Source organism: Somniosus microcephalus, unplaced genomic scaffold (assembly GCF_052327205.1).
Source record: "Somniosus microcephalus isolate GS21.2 unplaced genomic scaffold, FLI_Smic_1.0 unresolved_chr9, whole genome shotgun sequence".
Classification (NCBI taxonomy): domain Eukaryota; kingdom Metazoa; phylum Chordata; class Chondrichthyes; order Squaliformes; family Somniosidae; genus Somniosus; species Somniosus microcephalus.
Window position 1 is genome coordinate 5,523,797 of NW_028225187.1, and position 5,996 is coordinate 5,529,792.

General features: G+C 45.4%; 1 non-coding gene across 1 annotated transcript; it reads left to right on the forward strand.

Annotated features, from left to right (window-relative positions):
* The first annotated feature begins 400 nt into the window (after positions 1–400).
* trnat-cgu (transfer RNA threonine (anticodon CGU)) lies at positions 401–472 on the forward strand. The gene has a single exon. It is a non-coding gene; the product is annotated as a tRNA-Thr (tRNA).
* The last annotated feature ends 5,524 nt before the right edge of the window (positions 473–5,996 follow it).

Consider the following 5,996-nt stretch of genomic DNA (forward strand, 5'->3'; position numbering starts at 1 on the left):
CTGCCAACAAACCCTCTCTGTTTCTCTCGAAGTCTCGGATTTCCCTCAGTCTCTGTCTCTCCCTTGTGTTATTCGGTCTGTCTCTCTCTCTCTCTCTCTCTTGTTTAATCAGTGTATTTCTCTATCCCTCCCTTTGTGTGGCGAGAAAGACCCTTGCTAGTTTTCTGTGTGTCATTTTGTGTCTGTCCCATTGTCGGTGGAGTAATACTGAGTGTCCTTGTGAAATTACGCAGCCATGTGAGCCTGCCAACACGGGTGCTGCGGGGTCCGGGTCTCTGGGCTGTTTGACGGCCATGCTGCAGCTTTCAACACAGCCTGGATGCTGAAATTTGTCTTGCTAACACACAGCACCGTGGGGCATCGGAAGCTAAACACCAGCCTGCATTGTGCTCCAACCGACAGCAGAGTGGCGCAGCGGAAGCGTGCTGGGCCCGTAACCCAGAGATCGATGGATCAAAACCATCCTCTGCTATTAGCATTCTTATTTACACCAACAATAAAAACCTCTTTTGCGACACACAATCAAATCGCACTGATTTTATCACACTTTACTTACAACAACTTCCTGCTTGCAATACACAACAGGGATAAATTATTAATTAAATTTACAAAGGGTGTGTTCCAACAAAGATCTATTTATCAGTGTTGCCCTGTGAACAGGTAGCTTCTTCTGATCTAGTGGGTTGCATCAGAAGAGAGTTTGCCGATCACGAATTTAATTTCATTTTGTTTCCCCTTTTACTTACAAGACCAAGCCACTTTTCAATCACCAGTCACTAGTTTCAGATTCCAGACAGCTTTGATGTGGTTGCATGGCCGAGCGGTCTAAGGCGCTGGATCAAGATTTTAGTCTCTTCGGGGACGGGGTTCGAATCCCACTACTACCTGATATTGCAGCATTCGTAAATTTCGTCGCTGGGCCAACAGCCGTAAACCGTGCCGGCACGGCGGTTTTGTTCAGTATTATGTCACATTTTCCTTCAGTTGTTATTGGCAGATAGATCTGATTGCAGAATTTCCTCTTGTGCATAATTGGCCTGAACACCGTCCCGAACACGACAAACACCTCCACCCAACCAACTGAATTCAGCTCGTTCACTCACTCGTCTCCACAAATGCTGCCTCTCACTTATTCAGATATGCACCTCTTTTACAATTTTGTTTCTTACATTTCTTACAATCTACCGACCGCGCCCCCCATTGCTGTCAAACTCGAACCCACCATCTCTCTGTCGTTTCCCCGTTCGCCCTTCCAATCTTGCCGGCTCAATAGCACCTCCCATTTGCTCCTGTGCTCCAATCCGATTAATGTAACACGTGTATCTTTTGTTCAATCTAACCTATCCAGACAGTGAAAGTTACATTAAGACATGGTTAAGAGAAGATCCATTCTCTAAAAAAAAGGATGGGTGGGATCTGGACTCTGACTTCAGGATGTGAGTTAGATGTGTTTTTCATACCATTAGTCTGAGGAAGTTGTGATTCGCTGGGCAAACTTTTCCTATTGTTCTCTCCTCTTATAATTATGATACGTTTCAGGCTCAATGCGTCACGTTTTATTTATCACACTTTACACTTTACTTACAGCAACTTCCTTCTTGCAGTAAACACAAGAATCTGCCACAGAACTTTCTAATCACGTTATTCGCACCAACATAAGCTGCAAATGCTACAAACTTGGAGCAGCCTTGGCCTTCCCCTTTCTCTCAACGCATTCCTGCAGCGCCGTCTCTCCAGCACCAGATGGTGGTCTTAGGCCTTTACACAACAAGGAATACCTTCACACAAGACGGAACACCGTTGCACAACACGGAGAACCTTTACACAACAGGAAACACATTACTCAATATCGGACTTCTTTACAAAGCAGACAGCAGCTCTAAACAACAGGGAAAAACTTTACACAACAGAGAACATCTTTACGCAACAGTGAACAACTTTATATAACGGGGAACATCTTTACACAACAGGGAATTTCTTTACACAGCAGAAAGCACCTTCATGCAAGTCTATCTCTTCATCTCAGTCTCCGTTTCCCTGTCTGTCTACAAACCCTCTCTGTTTCTCTCGAAGTCTCGGATTTCCCTCAGTCTCTGTCTCTCCCTTGTGTTATTCGGTCTGTCTGTCTCTCTCTCTCTCCCTTGTTTATTCAGTGTATTTCTCTATCCCTCCCTTTGTGTGGCGAGAAAGACCCTTGCTAGTTTTCTGTGTGTCATTTTGTGTCTGTCCCATTGTCGGTGGAGTAATACTGAGTGTCCTTGTGAAATTACGCAGCCATGTGAGCCTGCCAACACGGGTGCTGCGGGGTCCGGGTCTCTGGGCTGTTTGACGGCCATGCTGCAGCTTTCAACACAGCCTGGAAGCTGAAATTTGTCTCGCTAACACACAGCACCGTGGGGCATCGGAAGCTAAACACCAGCCGGCATTCTGCACCAACCGACAGCAGAGTGGCGCAGTGAAGGGTGCTGGGCCCGTAACCGAGTGATCGATAGACCAAAACCATCCTCTGCTATTAGCATTCTTATTCACACCAACAATAAAAACCTCTTTTGCTACACACAATCAAATCGCACTGATTTTATCACACTTTACTTACAACAACTTCCTGCTTGCAATACACAACAGGGATAAATTATTAATTAAATTTACAAAGGGTGTGTTCCAACAAAGATCTATTTGTCAGAGTTGCCCTTTGAACAGGTAGCTTCTTCTGATCAAGTGGGTTGCATCAGAAGAGAGTTTGCCGATCACGAATTTAATTTCCTTTTGTTTCCCCTTTTACTTACAAGAACAAGCCACTTTTCAATCACCAGTCACTAGTTTCAGATTCCAGACAGCTTTGATGTGGTAGCGTGGCCGAGCGGTCTGAGGCGCTGGATCAAGATTGCAGTCGCTTTGGGGGCGAGGGTTCGAATCCCACTACTGCCTGATGTTGCGGCATTCGTAAATTTCGTCGCTGCGCCAACAGCCGTAAACCGTGCAGGCACGGCGGTTTGTTCAGTATTATGTCACATTTTCCTTCAGTTGTTATTGGCAGATAGATCTGATTGCAGAATTTCCTCTTGTGCATAATTGGCCTGAACACCGTCCCGAACACTACAAACACCGCCACCCAACCAACTGAATTCAGCTCGTTCACTCACTCGTCTCCACACCTGCTGCCTCTCACTTATTCAGATATGCACCACTTTTACAATTTTGTTTCTTACATTTCTTACAATCTACCGACCGCGCCCCCCATTGCTGTCAAACTCGCACCCACCATCTCTCCGTCGTTTCCCCGTTCGCCCTTCCAATCTTGGCGCTCAACAGCCCCTCCCATTTGCTCCTGTGCTCCAATTCGATTAATGTAACACGAGTATCTTTTGTTCAATCTAACCTATCCAGACAGTGAAAGTTACATTAAGACATGGTTAAGAGAAGATCCATTCTGTAAAAAAAAGGGTGGGTGGGATCTGGACTCTGACTTCAGGATGTGAGTCAGATGTGTTTTTCATACCATTAGTCTGAGGAAGTTGTGATTCGCTGGGCAAACTTTTCCTATTGTTCTCTCCTCTTATAATTATGGTACATTTCAGGGTCAATGCGTCAGGTTTTATTTATCACACTTTACACTTTACTTACAGCAACTTCCTTCTTGCAGTAAACACAAGAATCTGCCACACAACTTTCTAATCACGTTATTCGCACCAACATAAGTTGCAAATGCTGCAAACTTGGAGCAGCCTTGGCCTTCCCCTTTCTCTCAACGGATTCCTGCAGCGCCGCCTCCCCAGCACCAGATGGTGGTCTTAGGCCTTTACACAACAAGGAATACCTTCACACAAGACGGAACACCGTTGCACAACACGGAGAACCTTTACACAACAGGAAACACATTACTCAATATCGGACATCTTTACAAAGCAGACAGCATCTCTAAACAACAGGGAAAAACTTTACACAACAGAGAACATCTTTACGCAACAGTGAACAACTTTATATAACGGGGAACATCTTTACACAACAGGGAATTTCTTTACACAGCAGAAAGCACCTTCATGCAAGTCTATCTCTTCATCTCAGTCTCCGTTTCCCTGTCTGTCTACAAACCCTCTCTGTTTCTCTCGAAGTCTCGGATTTCCCTCAGTCTCTGTCTCTCCCTTGTGTTATTCGGTCTGTCTCTCTCTCTCTCTCTCTCTTGTTTATTCAGTGTATTTCTCTATCCCTCCCTTTGTGTGGCGAGAAAGACCCTTGCTAGTTTTCTGTGTGTCATTTTGTGTCTGTCCCATTGTCGGTGGAGTAATACTGAGTGTCCTTGTGAAATTACGCAGCCATGTGAGCCTGCCAACACGGGTGCTGCGGGTCCGGGTCTCTGGGCTGTTTGACGGCCATGCTGCAGCTTTCAACACAGCCTGGAAGCTGAAATTTGTCTCGCTAACACACAGCACCGTGGGGCATCGGAAGCTAAACACCAGCTGGCATTCTGCACCAGCCGACAGCAGAGTGGCGCAGCGGAAGCGTGCTGGGCCCGTAACCGAGTGATCGATGGACCAAAACCATTCTCTGCTATTCGCATTCTTATTCACACCAACAATAAGAACCTCTTTTGCTACACACAATCAAATCGCACTGATTTTATCACACTTTACTTACAACAACTTCCTGCTTGCAATACACAACAGGGATAAATTATTAATTAAATTTACAAAGGGTGTGTTCCAACAAAGATCTATTTGTCAGTGTTGCCCAGTGAACAGGTAGCTTATTCTGATCTAGTGGGTTGCATCAGAAGAAAGTTTGCCGATCACGAATTTAATTTCCTTTTGTTTCCCCTTTTACTTACAAGACCAAGCCACTTTTCAATCACCAGTCACTAGTTTCAGATTCCAGCCAGCCTTGATGTGGTAGCGTGGCCGAGTGGACTAAGGCGCTGGATCAAGATTCCAGTCTCTGCGGGGGGGCGAGGGTTCGAATCCCACTACTGCCTGATATTGCAGCATTCGTAAATTTCGTCGCTTGGCCAACAGCCGTAAACCGTGCAGGCACGGCGGTTTTGTTCAGTATTATGTCACATTTTCCTTCAGTTGTTATTGGCAGATAGATCTGATTGCAGAATTTCCTCTTGTGCATAATTGGCCCGAACACCGTCCCGAACACTACAAACACCGCCACCCAACCAACTGAATTCAGCTCGTTCACTCACTCGTCTCCACACCTGCTGCCTCTCACTTATTCAGATATGCACCTCTTTTACAATTTTGTTTCTTCCATTTCTTACAATCTACCGACCGCGCCCCCCATTGCTGTCAAACTCGCACCCACCATCTCTCCGTCATTTCCCCGTTCGTCCTTCCAATCTTGCCGGCTCAACAGCCCCTCCCATTTGCTCCTGTGCTCCAATCCGATTAATGTAACACGAGTATCTTTTGTTCAATCTAACCTATCCAGACAGTGAAAGTTACATTAAGACATGGTTAAGAGAAGATCCATTCTGTAAAAAAAAGGCTGGGTGGGATCTGGACTCTGACTTCAGGATGTGAGTCAGATGTATTTTTCATACCATTAGTCTGAGGAAGTTGTGATTCGCTGGGCAAACTTTTCCTATTGTTCTCTACTCTTATAATTATGATACATTTCAGGCTCAATGCGTCAGGTTTTATTTATCACACTTTACACTTTACTTACAGCAACTTCCTTCTTGCAGTAAACACAAGAATCTGCTACACAACTTTCTAATCACGTTATTCGCACCAACATAAGCTGCAAATGCTGCAAACTTGGAGCAGCCTTGGCCTTCCCCTTTCTCTCAACGCATTCCTGCAGCGCCGCCTCTCCAGCACCAGATGGTGGTCTTAGGCTTTTACACAACAAGGAATACCTTCACACAAGACGGAACACCGTTGCACAACACGGAGAACCTTTACACAACAGGAAACACATTACTCAATATCGGACATCTTTACAAAGCAGACAGCATCTCTAAACAACAGGGAAAACCTTTACACAACAGAGAA